Source organism: Puma concolor, chromosome E2 (assembly GCF_028749965.1).
Source record: "Puma concolor isolate L17-30 chromosome E2, mPumCon1.1.hap2, whole genome shotgun sequence".
Classification (NCBI taxonomy): domain Eukaryota; kingdom Metazoa; phylum Chordata; class Mammalia; order Carnivora; family Felidae; genus Puma; species Puma concolor.
This window is the reverse complement of record NC_141681.1, coordinates 11,658,898-11,674,316: the sequence shown is the minus strand read 5'-3', so window position 1 is coordinate 11,674,316 and position 15,419 is coordinate 11,658,898. Positions and strand designations below refer to the sequence as shown.

The 15,419-nt window shown below is 39.3% G+C and overlaps 2 long non-coding RNA genes across 3 annotated transcripts in view; one reads left to right on the top strand and one right to left on the bottom strand.

The window, feature by feature from the left end:
- Positions 1-15,419, top strand: part of LOC147573371 (uncharacterized) — a 63,674-nt gene that overhangs the window by 41,917 nt on the left and 6,338 nt on the right. For both annotated transcript variants that reach the window (XR_015244685.1, XR_015244686.1), the window contains exons 2-3: positions 1,910-1,959; positions 3,125-3,207. This is a non-coding gene — a long non-coding RNA (uncharacterized LOC147573371). The remainder of the gene's footprint in view (positions 1-1,909; positions 1,960-3,124; positions 3,208-15,419) is intronic.
- On the bottom strand, positions 1,782-8,651 carry LOC147573372 (uncharacterized). The gene is made up of 5 exons (XR_015244684.1): positions 8,313-8,651; positions 5,905-6,427; positions 4,565-4,677; positions 3,102-3,141; positions 1,782-2,338 (listed from the first exon to the last, which is right to left on the bottom strand). It is a non-coding gene; the product is annotated as an uncharacterized LOC147573372 (long non-coding RNA).

Here is a 15,419-nt window from a genome sequence, read left to right as displayed (position 1 = left end):
GAATATTTACATAATCTCAAAGCATCTCTCTCCAGTTACTTGTTAATCACAAAAGAAACAATAGTAATTTTATAGGGAAGAAAACTGGTTGACACCATCTAATGATATGATCAACTTAGTATCACCAGCAAATGGACAAGCTGACAGCCTGTGTCTTCTCCAATAATGCTCTGGGAAGACACAACACCAAGTCTGTGGTGTTCCTACTAAGAATGCGTGATCCAGGGGCGCCTGGGTGGCTCAGTCGGTTGAGCGTCCGACTTCAGCTCAGGTCATGATCTCACAGTTTGTGGGTTCGAGCCCCGCATCGGGCTCAGTGCTGACAGCTCAGAGCCTGGAGCCTGCTTCGGATTCTGTGTCTCCTTCTCTCTCTGCCCCTCCCCCACTTGTGCTCTATCTCTCTCTGTCTCTCAAAAATAAATAAATGTATAAAAAAATTAAAAAAAAAAAAAAAAGAATGCGTGATCTGGATCTAGTCACAAGGAAATATCAGGCAAATGCAAGTTGAAGGCCATTCTGCAAAATAACTGGCCCGTGTCCTTCAAGAATCTTAAGGTCACGAAAGGCCAAAGAAAGGCTGAAAACGGTTTCATAAGAAAGGCCAATCAAGGTACTCAACAACTGAATGTGATTCTGGACTTGACTCGGTCCAGGAAAATATTATTATGAAGGACATTAGGACAGTTGGTAACATCTTAACATGACCTGTGGTATGTATGAGAGTAGTGTATCGGTGTTAGGCATCCTGATTTTCATATATATATTGTGACTGCATAAGAAAACAGCCATATTTAGGAAATAGCCACTGACTTCATTTATGGAAAAAGAGATGTGATGTTTATAAATGATCCTCACGTCATTGAGAAAAATATCTGTATTTGAAAATTCATAAGGAGTCATCAGAGAAGTACATAGCGTTTGACCACTATATGAAATTTGTTCTAAAATAAATGGCAATGGAGAAAAATCCATTTGCATTGCTATTAAACAACAGGTTAATTTTAGTCATTTGTTTCAGTAAAAACAGCTTCACTTTGCACGACCAGGAATAACAGAATGTTTAAGGAAACTGCTTAATCGACCTGATGTAACATTATGTACCCACTAAATATCATTACCAAATACATGGTTAACAGAACCATATAAAAGCATTGATGATGGCTGTATAAAATTAGCATGTGAGCTCGGAGTGGAAAGAAATTTGAAAATAATTTAATTTGTGATGCAATTCTGAGCATCTTCCTCTACTTTCTGTATCCTTGGGTTAATGTCCTTTAATAGCAAGTGCATTAAAAAGCTGAAGTGATCAGTCTTAGAGCCCAGCACAAACACACTGCACATGTTCTGAGCCTACGGCCACTGAATTCAAGTGAATTCATTCTTACGGGCATTAAATGAGATGGAAACACTGATGGGTGTAGTGTTCACCCAATTCAGGCTGGGGACGGATTACCCATTTGTTAGGACCATGTAACTTCAGTCCTTGCCTTCCCATGTTGTATCACGGCCCCCACGACAGCCACGTGGTGTCCATGAAAAGACCACTCCAATTTATTGCCTTTCTTGGGGAAGCAGGCGCAGAGAGCAGCACTTCGCAAGTTCTGTTTGTTTTGTTTGATATAATTGAGCTCAGTTGGATACATTCATGATATGTACTCTCTGCAGCAGAGGATAAAACAAAGGTTTTGGCAAGGAATTTTTTTAAAAGCTCCAACTATAACAACAAACAAACACAAACCTCATCTGCAAGCCACTGGTGTGCTAGCCATGAGCACGGAAAATCAAAGGAGGGAAAAGAAGGGTAAAAAATTCAGTTTCTGACTTTGTTCTGCTAAAATGATCTGAGCTAGGACAACTGTTCTAAGAAATGATGAACAAAAGCCACTGATGACATTTTTTTAATTGACAGAGTTAATGCTAGATCAAACCTGGACTACAGAGAACTTCAGCTTCATTCTTGTAAGTATATTTTCAGACCTATTTACCCTAAATTCAATTAATAGCCTGATTCTAGGTTTCAAAAGTACTGCAAAATCAACCCGAGGCAGGATGAAATTTTTAAAGCTGGTTGTATTTATTTGCCACTTTTAAGAACATACCTGTGAAGAATCCCACTGAGGTGTTAGATGGGTGGAAGTCAGGAAGGGGATTTCATGGCAGATGAGCCCATTAAGGCTCGAGAACTATCCCTCTGGACAGGCAGGAGGTCTCCATTGGTCTGTTTAGGATTAGTTAACGCAAATCCTCATGCTCCTTGGTCAGGAAAGAGTCTTCAGTCAGGTCCAATGCCAGCCTCGCCTATGTGGGGTCACTCAAAGTTTACGACTCTTTAACAAGGCTGGAGGGTTAGAATAATTTTCAACAAACAGTTTTCATCTTGATATTTCCTAGGCAAGTGCTCCTATCCAGGGAGATTTTTCCTTTGACACAATTATAAAGAAGGGTTTCTAGTAAATGTGATCTTGGAGAAGTAATATTATGAAATTAAGTCGGAGAAAGTCTATTTCAAAAGCAATCCAATCCATGAGTTACATAAACAATGATGAAAAATGACTAAAGAAAAGTAATCTCAAGGGAGAGGACTGGCCTATGCTCCATCCAAACCAGAAATCAGCCAATACAAATGGATGTCTTTACCAAGTATACATATGAAATACATTTGTAGGTATGTATGCATATATACCTAAATTTACAATCCAATGCATACTTTACAAATATGTTAGCTATATTTATATATACATAAAGTTTAAGAGTAAGAATACAAGAGAAACCTACACACATCCTATTCAGTTCAAGAAATCACACACTACTGGTTCCTTTGAAGTCCATTTTCTCTGCAGATCATTAACTTGCTTTACTTCAGTTTTATCATCCTTCCTTTCAGTGTTAAGACCCTAAAATCAGGCTTGATCCCACACTGTTATTAAATTTATGAAGTATCATGCCACTGATAAGGTTTGTAGAATCTAGGAAATAAGGTCAACTGGGCATTTTTATGAACTCCAAGAAGGAAATAATTTGCATTCTAAGTGAGTAGGGGAAGAAGAAGATTGTAATACACAAGGAAGGTATTTCTCTTCCCCTGAAATACTGAAACTTACCAATTTTTCCTCTGTGGTCCTAGGTTGTCTGGCTGGGGCTCTGCAAAAGACAAGGGAACAACAGAAGGTTGTCAACACGTGTCTCCCCTACACCTGCCCATACTCGGTAATCAGGGACTCAAAGGGGTAGCTAGACCTTGGGTTGATACAGCATCAGAATGAAAGAACCATAGCTTTTTAGTAAAGCGACAAGACAAAGGAAAAGGACTTTGGGTTCCTAGGGCAGGGAAAGGGAGGAAGCTAAGGGCTAGCTAGTAATGTTTATGAAGTCCCCCTGGTGCTGTCTCTGAGCTGACTGGGGTCTAGAGTTGTCTCCAGTGATTCACATCTGTCCTTCCTGGTAGAGAAGGGAGAGGAGACACCTTTACATATGTATCTTGTCTCTGCTTCTCAGTTGCCTTCAGCTCAAAATAATCCTTAACCAAAGTGGCATAGTCTGCTACTCTTCAGTGTCAAAAAAAAAAAAAAAAGAAAAAGAAAGAAGGTGGAATAGGAAAAAGGAACCTAGAATATGGGCTCTGGAAACGAGCACAATTCAATGTCATTATGCAGACTGCTGATCTTTGAGATGTAATTAAATAGCTAACAAATACGTCTCCATAAATCTGTGTCTTAGAGTGGTTTAATTTCCTTCATGCTAGAAGTTTTCATTAGCAGATTCTTTTTTTTTTTTTTTCAACGTTTATTTATTTTTGGAAGAGAGAGAGACAGAGCATGAACGGGGGAGGGGCAGAGAGAGAGGGAGACACAGAATCGGAAACAGGCTCCAGGCTCCGAGCCATTAGCCCAGAGCCTGACGCGGGGCTCGAACTCAGGGACTGCGAGATCGTGACCTGGCTGAAGCCAGACGCTTAACCGACTACGCCACCCAGGCGCCCCTCATTAGCAGATTCTTGAGAGCTGAACAGGATAGGATGATGAAAACTCCAAGAGAAGGAGAAACCCCATGGGAACAGATTAGGGTACCTTCATCTTTCTACAGATTTTTGGCAGTTGAAAAACAAGGCCATGGGTAGAAAATGATCTTCAGGCCCGTGTATGAGAGAAAAAATCGCCAATATCTAGAAAAGAGCAATTTGCATTTTAAGGTGTATCCAGTGATCTGAGAGATAGCACCACATCGGGTGAATAATAACTTCACCTGCTGCAAGCTTTTCTTAACATCTCTATTTAGTGCTTGAATGCACCCTTCTATTTTGTTCTATCTGCTACTCTCCCAAAGTACCGAGCCCTACCCAATATCCAAAGCCATCATTTTTAAGGCTACCTACATCTAATTCTTAGCACGGGTTGTAGGTGTGCAGACTAACTCTACGAAAAGCTGTATTCCCACATTTTTTTTTTTTCCATATCACAGTGAAAATGTAAATTGCAAATCTCTTTACCTCTCAGATTGTGTGCTGGGTCCCCTGCAGTTACAGAAATACTATTCTCTTATCATCAGAAGGTCAGAATCTCCTTACCTGTGTGGCCATGGAAGCACTGTTCCTCCTTCCCAAATTGGATCCTTTTCTTAAAAAGCTGCATCTTCTTTGCCTGAGGGCACTTTTCTGATATTCATGTATTTCAAAGCAAGCTTCGTTATCCAGAAAAGAAAAATTATGATGGTCTCTGCTTCTCTGAAACTATAAAAACTCACAAGAAGGTAGTCCCTGTCAAGTCACCTGAATTTCCCCCCCATTAAATAGCTGATTTATTCAATAATAGTGGCACAGGAATATTCCTCAGACACCTACTCTACAGATAAACACATTCTCAAAATTCCATCTAGCCCTTTGGAGGCTTTTTCTATATACTGGGCTTACAGCCTGTGAGGATTAATGTTATGTGTCAACTTGGTGATGTCATGGTACCCAGATAGATGGTTAGACATCAGTTTAGATGCAGCTGGGAAGGTATGTTTTACATGAGATTAACATTTAATTCAGAATAATCTGAGTAAAGCAGATTATTCTCCATGATGTCGGTGGGCCTTATCCAATCAGTTGAAGGCCTTAAGAGAAAAAGACTGAGGTCTCCCAAGGAAGAGGGGATCCTGTAAAAGTAGATAGCTTTTCATACTCAAACTGCAGCATCAACTCGTCCCTGGGTCACCAGTCTGCCTGCAAATTTCAGACTTGCCAGCCCCCAAGATAACATGAGCCCATCCCTTTAAATCCAACTCTTTATATCTAGTGGAAGGTACATCCATCTTATTGGTTCTATTTTCCTATACAACTCTGGCAGGTAGACTGCTTCAGCAATTTTGTTGGTGTTGTGAAGCAGGCTTCACACTGAGCTAAGAGCCCAATGCAAGGCTCGAACTCACAACCCTGAGATCAAGACCTGAGCTGAGATCAGGAGTCAGATGCTTAACTGACTGAGCCACCCGGGGCCCCAACTGCTTCAGTACTTTTAAACACATTTAAATACATCGACCAAGATGGCCTTCACATTACCCTCAGCTCCATCAAACTTTTTACAAAGGCACCTGATGTTCCTTTCTAGAACATTTATGTAAGGAAGCTTGTCAATATTTTTTCCTGCCTCTTTGAGACGATAAATCTTTTAAAAAGCATCTTGCCAGTTTTGCATCCCATCTTTTTGAATGTAAACATCGAGGGAGCTAGACGCCCCCCCCCCAAGCCCCCCAGCACGCCCCAGTCTCTGTGAAAAGATAGGAGCCTAATGTTGATGTGTGCCTTGCTCCTGGTTGTAAAACTACTTCCTGTCCCAACGGTACTACACAATTTATTTTTCCTTTGGGTAAATCTAATTAGCAAACACAGAGGAGTTGGGTTCTGCCTCTCATGCCAGCACTTACGAACTCTTTTCTGCCCTCATTCAACTTCAATGAAGTTGAGCTCAGTGACATTGAGTTGAGTGTTGTCTTGTCCACTGTTGTAAATAGCCTAGAACAGAGTCTGTCTTCCATTAATGTTGCTGCAGCTTTTGCTTTGGCAAGAGCAAGAGACCATTCTTTTCTGAATTTGATACCGAAGTTACTGGCAATTGGCCAGAAGTCAACAATGAGGTTTCCATGATACAGTCAGATCTCTTTAGTCATTCACAAATTGTGTACCTGCCTGAAAATGAAATTTCTGATAAAAAAATTTTTTAAAGCATACTCTGCATGGGAGACATAAATAGTAAATGTAAGCCTAGGAGTTAAAAAAAAAAAAGTTTCCAGTAAAACTTTGAACCTAGAGAAAGTCTGGTAGCCACATACAGTGAAGGTCAAGGTTCTCTCTTTGCTCTACCTTTCTCAATTCACCGGGAGAGCGTTAGATCCTTTCTCCTGTGGCATCCATTTCTTCTCGCTCCATTGATCAAAACTTAACTCTGCACTGTGAACAAAGATTAAATCAAAATGTCGAAGCTGGATATCCAAAGTCCAACATAACACTTTTTATCCAAAATTAAACAATCCTAGGAAATGAAGGCTAAGGTGTCATTCTGATATCGGAGGACATGGTGCTGCTTGTGAATGTTTACTGGTGAATGCCTAATGTCAGCTTTAGACTTTTTTTTTTTTTTGCCTCTTGTGCTAATCTAATTCCCTAGAGATGAATATTTAAATATTTTGTCTGTGGAATTTAGCCTCACAAATTAAGCATTTATGAATTATAGACTAGAATCCTATTCATATTGGGAGATAATGAGACACAATGGCCTCCTCTTAATCATATTAGAGAGGCCAGGGCCCACTGTCTGGACATAAGTTGGATGGTCAATTTGTCTTGACCTGCTTTGAATTGAAAATTATTGTGCTAACGGGTGTCATTTGCTGGGATGATTTATAGCCTTCCTACACAGTGTTCCCGCTGCTTAGTCATAACCTTCTAGAATCTGTCTGCACAGACAGAACATCAAGCCATCCCTAGACTGGCCGGTGCTCAGAGAATTTACACTTCCGGAATGATTTACGCAAGAGCTGGATGTAAGACGCAGGTAGAATCATTGTATTTACTCATTCAACAAAGAAGCGGCATACACTTAGTATACACGGCAACTCTAGATACCAGCCAGGTATTCACAAAGCGGAAAGCTTCACTGAGTTCTGTGTGTGCAATTTTTAGTGGGGCTTCATTAGGTAGTCATGATTTATTAAATCACTGGACATGAGATTGAACTCAATCTCCAAGGCCCCCCCCACCCCTCCTCCCAGAAGTCAAGGTAGCCCAAAGTTACAATGCCCTAAGCAGGGGTTGGTCTCTTTGGGGACCAGCCTCCATCCTGAAGCTAACTAGGGCTTGGCCATGAGTGCTCTCATTAGCATAATAGATACACACCTGTCACTCTAATTCCAAGGGTTTTACAAAGTCTTTGCCTGGAACCAGAGGCAAAAAACAGAACAATTCTGTATTAGACCACAGATGACGGCTCTAAAAATTTAGGATACGTGAGATCTACAAAGGTGACGATTTCAAGGTTCACCCTTTCTGGATATGAACGGAGGTTCACAACTTCCTCTTTTTCAAGGGCATGTAAAGAATTCTACCTCGTTGATGAGTGTGTAAGTTGACATAATCACTTGAGAACAAGTATGTTGCACTAGCCACTAACCCTAAGCATACGAATACCCCTGATTTAGCAAATCCACTTCTGGGTAAACACCTGATAAAAGTGTCCACTGTCAGGAAAAAATGACACATTTGAAATGCACACACATCCACACCAAAAATTACTGGGTTTCGGTCCAGCTCACCCTCTCCATCTTCTAATTCATTGTTTTTGAGCTATTTTCTAATCTACAGGTGCTAAGAAACTAAAGTTCTCTAAGTTATCGTTTTTCCAGAATAATTTAATGGATTTAATTTTGTGTAATGCAATAGATTACTGTCCTGTAAATGATGACAAGTTTAGCATTTACACATAAATTCATTTCCACATTCCCGGTTGCCTGTATATGGGTAAATTGTTTGAATTCTCCTTTGAACCAATGGAACATCTTGCTGGCCTCCTAATTGAGTTATATAAAATCTATGGCATGTGGATTTTTTTTTACATTTGCATGAAAGTTATGATTTTGCCCTTTAAAAAAATTGTATCAATTGCCACCACCAAAACCAAATGGTGGAAAATTTATAGAAATATTACATATATGTGGGTGAGACAGGGCTAACATTGAGTCTGCAACTCTCTTTCATCCTCCTTTAAACACACTGATGGAATTTACTACCTTGAAGATAAATGGCGGTCTTCTGGGGCTGCTGTATACTGATTTCTTACCTTATTTTTTAGCATGCTACACCTGGTCTGTCTGGGTTGTATATTGTACATAAAGCTCCAGCAGGGATGTGCAGGGGCTGGGAGTTTTCACTTCATTCCTCTGAACCCAAAAGGCATCTTGGTGTAGAACACAAGTTGACCTATGGAGCCACATCTAGAAAGAGGCGAAGTAGTGCTTACTTCCGACATTAGAGCATTTTATTAAAATCCTGCTGGATTCTGATCTGATACTCCTGGAGGTGTAACTTTGTGGTCACAGTGTATTTGACTCACAATCCACAGCTGATAAATGTGCAGGTAGTTTAGAGCTCAATAAAGTTAGAGGTTAACCAGAAAATATTGATAATATAATTTATTGGCCTTTAGACAGCCAATCTTATACATAATTTAGCAATCTTAGACATATTTAGACATTTTTTTCTTGACTAACCAATCTCCTTCTTTCTCAGTTGTTAAGCGAGCTCTTAAAGTCTTGATGGTTCCCTCATTGATGAGTTGAATAAAATTTTGAGAATTGTGCTTTATATCCTATTATCATTAAAGGCTAAGTTAAAAAAAGGCATCCTAATAAACTCGTAAAAATGGAGGTCATATATTTCATTACATACCATTAAATATTATTTAAATTTTAAATACTGTTTAAATTTCACTATTTTTATGACTGCATGTAACAGTTCTTCAACTGAAAAGTTTAGTCAAGAAATGTTTTTATAGGAAGACGAGTTCAATATTTATCCCAACAACTTGGATTCATAGTTACGTTTTTAGGATATTTATGGTTGGGGCCACTGTGGACTTTTGTCTTTCTTATTTATGGTCCTAGTGGCAAATAACAGTTTTTTTTAAGAAGCTACCTGTATCCATTTCTTCACACCAATAGCAATATTCACCTTAACAGAACTGTGTGCCTTTGTGGTGGGGTTAACATTTTAACTGAAGTTTTGTTTACGACAAACAAAACAAAATAAAACAAAACCAAAAACCCTACATGTTGGTTTGGATGGGATATTTGAAGAAAATGTAGAAAGTGTTATCCAGAGTTAAAGAAGTTTGTTTTTGTTTTCCTTTCATGTCTTGCAATAAGTTCCATATTCTAGTCTTACATGTAAGGAGTGTGAATGTCATTACTTTATATTAACAATAAGGAAAATAACTGAAAAAATCAAATCATCTCAGATCTGCCAGAGATAAGGTCGCTGGGCAAACCGATGCACCAAATTTGGAGACATAGATGGAAACAGAGAATCACAACTTATCAGAGTGAAACCCACAAGCAGAAACTTTTGCTGGAACCAGAGCTAGGTTCCTTCTACCTCGTACATCATGTGCCAATGCCAAGAAAAAATCTGAGAGTACTAAAAGGTCAAAATCTCAGTTTGAAGAAATAGAACAAGCATTAGAACCAGACTCATATGTCAGGGATGCTAAAATTAGCAGAGCAGGAATTCAAAACAACTCTGTTAATGAAAAGAGATTATACAAGAACAGATGTGTAATGTAAGTAGTGATGGAAATAGTGATGGAAATTCTCAGAATCAATTAAAAATATGAGAGATCAATAACACTGTCACAGAAAGGACACAACTGAGGAAAGACTCTCTGAACTTGAGGACATTTCGATAGAATCTTCCAAAACTAAAAAGCAAAGAAAACAAACAAACAAACAAACAAAAAAAACAAAAAAAAAAAACCCAAAAAACCCATGCCACAGAATATGCAAGAACCCTAGGGCAACTACAAAAGATGTGATACTTGCATATGGGGAATACCAGAAAAAGTAACAGAATAAATATTTGAACCAATAATGCATGAGAATTTCCAAATATTAATGTTGGACCTCAAACTACCAATGTAGGCAGCTTGGTGAAATAAATGTAAAACAGCATAAATATAAAACAAATAAATATAAAACAAAAAGTTACATTTAGGCATACCCTATCCAAACTTCAGAAAATCAAAGATAAAGAAAAACCTTAAAAAAAGCCCAGAGGATAAAATTACTTTATCTAGAGAGGATCAGAGGATTAGATCTGATTCTCGGAAACGATGCAAGCAAGAGGAGAAGGCAGTGAAATATTTAAAGTGTGGAGAGAGGGAAAATGTCACCAATCTAGAATTCTTTACCCTGTGAAATTATCCTTCAGCATTTAAAAAGAAATACTTTATCACACAAGCAAAAATTGAGCAAATGTTTTGCCAGTAGATTTGCTTTGCAAGAAGTATTAAATTCTCACAAAGTGAGTATTGAGGGAAGGTATCTCAATATAGTAAAGAACATACAGGACATATCCACAGTTAACATAATACTCAATGGTGTAAAGTTGAAAGATTTTCATCTAAGATCAGGAACAAGACAAGGATGCCCACTCTCACCACTTTTATTCAATATAATATTGGAAATCCTAGCCACGGCAATTAAGAAAGAAAAATGAAAGGCATTATAATTGGAAAAGAAGTAAAACTGTCACTATTTGCAGATGACATGGTACTATATATATTAAAAAATTCTTAAGACTCCACCAAAAAACTATTAGAATAAATGAATTCAGTAGAGTCACAGGATACAAAAATAACATACAGAAATTGGTTGCACTTCTCTACACTAAAAATAAGTTATCAGAATGAGAAATTAACAAAACAATCCCATTTACATTTACATCAAACAGAACAAAATACCTAGGAATAAATTTAATCAAGGAGGTGAAAGACCTGTACTCTCAAAACTCTGAGACACTGATAAAAGAAACTGAACCTGGCCCAACTAGAAAGATATACCATGTTCGTGAATTGGAAGAATACTGTTGAAATGTCCATACTACCCAAAGCAATATACATATTCAATGCAATCCTTGTCAAAATATCAGTGACATTTTTTACAGAACTAGAACAGAGAATGCTGAGGTTTGCATGGAGCCACAAAACACCCTGAAGAGCCAAAGCAAACTTGAGAAAGCAGAACAAAGCTGGAGGTATCATGCGCTCTGATTTCAAACTATGCTACAAAGTTGTACTCATCAAAAAAGTATGGTAATGGCACAGAAACAGACACACAGATCAGAGGATAGAGAGCCCAGAGATAAATCTATGATTATATGGTCAATTAATCTATGACAAAGGAGGCAAGAATATACAGTGGGGAAAAGACCATCTCTTCAATAAATGGTGCTGGGAAAACTGAACCACTATATTATACTGTATACAAAAATGAATTCAAAATGGATTAAAGACTTGTATGTAAGACCTAAAACTATAAAATTCCTAGAAGAAACCATAGGCAGTGGACTCTTTGACATTAATTTTAGCAATTTTTTATTTTTGTTTTTGGATCACCCTTCTCAGGCAAGGGCAACAAAGGCTAAAATAAATGAGATTTGATGAAACCAAAAACTTTTTGCACAGGGAAGGAAACCATGAAGAAAACGAAAAGGCAACCTATGAGTGGAAGAAGATATTTTCAAATCATATATCCTAAATACATAAAGAACTTGTAGAGCTTAATATATATATATACATATATATGTATATATATATATATACACACACACACACACACACACACACACATATGTATATATCAACCCAATTAATAAATGGACAAAAGACTTGAAGACATTTTTTCCAAAGAAGACATCAGATGGCCAACAGACACATGACATGATGCTCAACATCACTCATCATCAGGGAAATGCAAATCAAAACTACAGTGAGCTATCATCTCATATCTTTCAGATTAGCTATTATAAAAAAAACAACAACAAAATAACAAGTGCAGCCAGGATGTGGAGAAAAGGGAATCCTTATACACTGTTGGTGGGAATGTGCATTAGTGTAGTCACTATGGAAAATGGTATGGAGGTTCCTTTAAAAAGTTAAAAAGAGAATTACTATGTGAACCAGAAATTCCACTTCTTGGGTATTTATCTGCAGAAAATGAAAACACCAGTTCAAAGAGATACATGCACCCCTATGTTCACTGCAGCATTTATTTACAACAGTCAAGATACGGAAGCAATGTAAGTGTCCATCCATAGATGGATGGTTAAAGATGTGGTATACAAACACACACACACACACACACACGCGCGCGCGCGATGGAATGAAATCTTACCATGTGTGATAACATGGATGGAACTAGAGGGTATTATACTGGGTGAAATAAGTCAGACACAGGAAGACAAATAATGTCTGATTTCAATTACATGTGGAAACTGAAAAACAGAACAGATGAATGAACAAAACCGAAACAGACTCACAGATATAGGAAACAAACTATAGTTACCAGAGGGGAGACGCTGGTGGCAGATGAAGGTGAAGGGGATTAAGAGGTACAAACTTCTAGTTATAAAAGAAAAAGTCATGGGGATGTAATGTACAGCATGTTAAAAGTTCTTAAGAGATTAGTAAAATGATATAGGTCAGAAACTCAGATGCAGGGGTGTCTGGGTGGCTCAGTCAGTTAAGTGTTCGACTTCAGGTCAGGTCATGATCTCATGGTTCATGAGGTCGAGCCCTGTGTCAGGCTCTGTGCTGACAGCTCAGAGCCCAGAGCCCTCTTCAGATTCTGTGTCTCCCTCTCTCTCTGCCCCTCCCCTGCTTTCACTCTGTCTGTCTGTCTCTCTCTCTCTCAAAAATAAACATTAAAAAAAAAAACCTCAGATGCACACAAAGAAAGAGCATCAGAGAAGGAATACATGAAGGCAAAATAAAAACGTTTCCTTCTCTTACTCTGAATTAATCTAACAGATAACTGTTTAAAATCACAGTAACAACCTATGTGATTATGTATGTTTATGTGTTTGTAGTTACTTAGGTACAAATGAAATGAATGGCAGCAATAATGCAAGGGATAGGGAGAAAAAATAGGATTATTTGTCATTAGCAGGGCATCCCTAACAGCATCAAACTACAGGAAGCTAAAACTGATAGAAACGCAAGGAGAAAGATAGATCCGTTGTCAAAGTTGGACGCTTCCTCTATGAGTTTAACATTCCTCTATGAGAAGTGGCAAGATTCAGCAGGCAAAAAAGGTAGTAAGGACATACTGAATTCAACACATCACACACTGGATGTAATATTGTCTGCAGACCGCTTCATCCAAAATCTGCAGTTACGGAAGCTCCCAGGGAACATTCACCCAGGGAGACCACATTCTGGGCCGTAACACATCCTAACAAATTTGAAAGAAGAGAAACCATACAATGTCGGCTCTCTGACCACGATGGAATTTAACTAGAAATCAGTACCAGAAGGAGAGCTGAAAAATCCCCTTAATTGGGAGACTGAAAAAGACACTTGTACCACGCAGGTCAAAGAAGAGATCCCAAGAGAAATTTAAACATATTTTGAACTAAATGAACATGAAAACACAACTTGCCCAAATCTGTGGGATGCAGTCAAAGCAGTGCTTTCGCCCATCCGAATCGTCCTCTTCGTGGAACAGCACAGAGACCCGCTGTCGCTCCTCCTCCCCCTGGGTCCTCGCGGTGTCTTGGGCTTTTGGGCCAGCTGCCCGCTGAGCTCCATCACGCAAGGGCACCGGCTTCCCCTGCACGACACTTACGTGGTCGGAGCTGAGGACGCTGCAAGCATACACAGGTTCCTGTCCACCCTCAGGTTCCAGCTCATGTTCGTGGGTCCCACCTTGTCCACGATGAGCCCACTCTTCACTTTTCTTCCTTCTTTAACCGCCTGACATGTTGACTTCAACCTCAAGCGTCCAACACAAACAGCCTTGAGACTGCTTCACCAGCTCCCACAATCGCAGACAGTCAAATCCCTGTGACGGGCAAACAGGCAGCCTATAGACAACTTCGTGCGTAGTGACGAAAGACTGGATATTTCCCTCTACCTTCAGGAACAATACAAAACGTTTACTCTTTTTTTTTTTTTTTTTTTTAAGAGAGTGTGCACAAGCAAGCAAGTGGGGGGGAGGGGCCGAGGAGGAAAGAGAGAGACTCTTAAGCAGGCTCCTTGCCCAGTGCCTACCCCAATGAAGGGCTCGATCCCACACCCCTGGGATCAGGACCCGAGCTGAAATCTAGACGCAGACACTCAACCGACTGAGCTACCCAGGTGCCCCAAAACGTTCACTCTTACAATTCCTTTCACTGTTGTGCTGGAGCTCCTAGCCAAAGAAATACGGTTAAAGAAATAAAAGGCACACTGCTGGAAATGAAGATCCGGAACCGTCTTTACAAATAGCCTGGTCACTGGGGCGCCCGGGTGGCTCAGTCGGTGGGGCGTCCGACTTCAGTTCAGGTCATGATCTCGCAGTCCCCGAGTTCGAGCCCCGCGTCGGGCTCTGTGCTGACAGCTCAGGGCCTGGAGCCTGCTTCGGATTCTGTGTCTCCCTCTCTCTGACCCTCCCCTGTTCATGCTGGCTCTCTGTCTCAAAAATAAATAAATGTTAAAAACAACAACAACGACAAAAAACCAGCCTGGTCATCTATGTAGAAACTCCTAAAGAATCTACATGAAAAAAGTAACTACTAAAAAAAAGTGAGTTTAGCAAGCATACAGAATTTAAAACAAACAGGAAAAAGGACACTAAATATATGTGTAGGACTTGAACTCCAGAAAAGAGAAGTGTAATCTATCCTGACAGAGAGTAGGTTACTGGTTGCCTGAGGCTGGCCCTTGGTGTAGGTTTGACTGGGCAGGGTCCCAAAAGAACCTCTTGAGGTGAAATTCTCTATCTGGAGGTGTTGGTGCTTATATTAATTAGTATGTACATTTTTTTAATTCATGGAAATCTGCACTTAACATGGAGGTATTATGGAAATTATATTCCAATGCATTTTAGAAAGTTTTGTTTTTATTTAAAAAAGATTTTTTTAGTAATATCTACACCCGATGTGGGACTTAAACTCATAACTCCAAGATCAAGAGTCACATGCTCTACTGACTGAGCCAGCCAGGAGCCCCTCAGAAACATTTTAAAAATCACGTATCTAAATCCAATTTTAAGACTATTGATAATCACTTTATCCAATCACTTTATAACAGCATTCAAGAATATGTATGCTCACACTGTTACAAACACAGCCAGATTCCATTTAAATTTAGTAAGTTAAGTAATATGAACTTGAACAAGTCCCTGATGTCTTT